Here is a 2,690-nt window from a genome sequence, read left to right as displayed (position 1 = left end):
GTTTTCCACTATGGCTGCTAATTTTATTAAAATACTTTTCTCACCCAAGGTCATAAAGATAATTGTCTATTACCTTTGAAAAGATTCATTGTGCTGTATTTCAAATTCAGTTTTACTGAAAAGGTATTCAAAGTATTCAAAGTAGCTAGAATTTTTTTTATAGATGACATGAAGTAAGGGTCAAGTTCTTTTCTTTCTTTCTTTCTTTCTTTCTTTCTTTCTTTCTTTCTTTCTTTCTTTCTTTCTTTTCTTTCTTTCTTTCTTTCTTCTTTCTTTCTTTCTTCTTTCCATACTTACATCCATTTAAATCAATACAATTTAAAAGGCCATCTTTTCTACACTATTCTGCAGTACAAACTTTTACATGTTCAGATGTGTCCATATTCTATAGTCATTCAACAAATATTCTTTAAAAGCTTCCCATATATACTAATCTTGGCTAGTTGATTTTTTAAGAAAATGATAATGATAAAGAGGGACAGGAACTAGAATATACATTAAGAATTTTAGGGAAAAAATTGGAACATGAATTACTAGATAAAAGGTACTATATATTTTAGTAAAGTCTCAGATCAGCAATGAATTTGTGTTGATAGAAATTAGTCCACCAATACGAAATTTGCTGAAAAATTCATTTCTAGTTTTAAATACAACCACTTGGGATATAACCCTGCTACCAGAAAGTCCAGCATAAAATGGCAAATTCAAGAGTGAATAAAGATAGTCAATTCATATTCAAGCAGGAAAGTAAGCTACAAAATAACTTCTGATTAGACAACAGCAAAATGAAGTGGAAAAACATAAATGAGTTCAAATCATTGGCTAATGCAGGAAACATTAAGGTAGTCATTTTCTCAAGGCCATTACAAATCCTTATCTTCAGAGTGTATATCATGGGGTTAAACATCAGAATGACAATGGTATAGAAAGAGACATAAATTTGTCTGTTCTGAAAAATATGTTTGGATTTAGGTCATAAATATATAACAATTTCAGACCTGTAGAATAAAGCCACAACTATGACATGAGAGGAGCAGGTGGAGAAAGCTTTGATTCATCCTGTTGCTGATGGCAACCTCAGGATGGTAGAGATTATTTTACTGTAGGATCCAAGTATCAACAGAAAATGGATCATAATGAAGAGCACAGTGACTGTCAAAGCCAACATCTCATACAGGAAAGTGTCCCCACAGGCCAGCTTGAGTAGTGGGGGAATATCACAGAAAAAGTAGCTGATTTGGTTAGACCCACAAAATGGTAGAGAAAATCTGGCATGTCTACCCTATTTTGACTAGAACTCTACTGATCTAAGAGTCAGTCAACATCAGCTGGATACAGAATTATGGTTCATAATTGGAGGACATGGCAGAATATGACAAATGACCATGTAGTGGTCATAGGCCATCACTGTCAGGAGAAAGCAATCTATGTTTCCAAGCATAAAAAGAGAACATATTTTTGTAGCACAAGCAGAAAAAAAATGTTTCTTTTCTGAATCCAAAGTTTAGGAGAATTCTAGAAAGAATGACAAATACATAACAGATTTGCAGGAAGTAAAAAATAAAGAACCTGGTCAACTCTGGTTATGAGAATAATGATGCCATTTCCCATGAAGATTATCACATAGACAAGAAAAATATCACAAAAAGAAACATTCAGATTGGAAATTCAAGAAAATCCCAAAACAACAAATTCCGTCATTGAAGTGAGATTTGCTTCTGGGTGTGTGTGTGTGTGTGTGTGTGTTCCATCTGTGAAAATAGTGAAATTAGTCATTTATGCTCTTAGCTTAAACCATTTTCTATCCACTAGAGGAGTTTGAGGAATTAATATGTATCATTTATCTCCATTCAAATTCCAGCATTTGATATCCTAGCATCAAAGAGCAAAACTGAATTCAAATGTGAATGTATGCTAAATCCTAAGCAAATAAACATTATATTAGTAGGTTTGAATTTTATAGTGTTCTAAAATAAGTGAAGAATATTAATACAAAATCATATTGACAAAAAATAATTCATACTTTCTCTTCTAGGTTTAGTTATAGCTGCTTTTTCCTCCCTCAGTAGAACAGTTTAAGTAAATACATTTTATATATATTATATAGATAATATATAATATAAATATATACAAATATGTATATAATCATATATATGCAAGAAACTTTTGTTTTAATAAGAAATTTATCTTTTTTCTCATAATTTAAACTCATATTTATTTCAAAATATACATGCTTTCAAAATACCAAGTTTCTTTTAAATAAAAACAACCCTTTTATTCTACTGGTTTTATTTCTTTTTCATGTATCATCTTAATTTTATGTTTACTGTTCATTCTAATTTGCTTTTCCAGACATTCTGGACAAAGGCATTCTTATGGACAGTCACCCTATGGAATTCAGGTCCCCTGGTCATCCACCTTACCCCCATACCACATCTTGGCAGGGAGCAAGAATTCTCTTGAGAAAGCAGCACCACTTAATTGTCCATTAATATTCATTGGAGAATACCCAAACTCAAAATCGTGCATGTGAGACCCTTTTTTTTTTAATCTCCAGTTTTCTTAATGTTTCTCCCTTGATCTTCCACCTGAGCCTTTGAATATAGCAACACTAGACTTCTATCATTACATGTGCATGTTGCATTTGTGATCTATTTATTTTCCTTTTTTTTCCTTTTAACTGACACAAT

The 2,690-nt window shown here is 31.7% G+C and overlaps 1 pseudogene; it reads right to left on the bottom strand.

Annotated features, from left to right (window-relative positions):
• Positions 1–837: 837 nt before the first annotated feature.
• Positions 838–1,776, bottom strand: LOC144379496 (olfactory receptor 10AG1-like; annotated as a pseudogene).
• Between the last annotated feature and the right edge of the window lie 914 nt (positions 1,777–2,690).

This window comes from Halichoerus grypus, chromosome 11, assembly GCF_964656455.1.
Source record: "Halichoerus grypus chromosome 11, mHalGry1.hap1.1, whole genome shotgun sequence".
Taxonomy (NCBI): domain Eukaryota; kingdom Metazoa; phylum Chordata; class Mammalia; order Carnivora; family Phocidae; genus Halichoerus; species Halichoerus grypus.
This window is presented reverse-complemented; position numbering and strand designations above follow the sequence as displayed.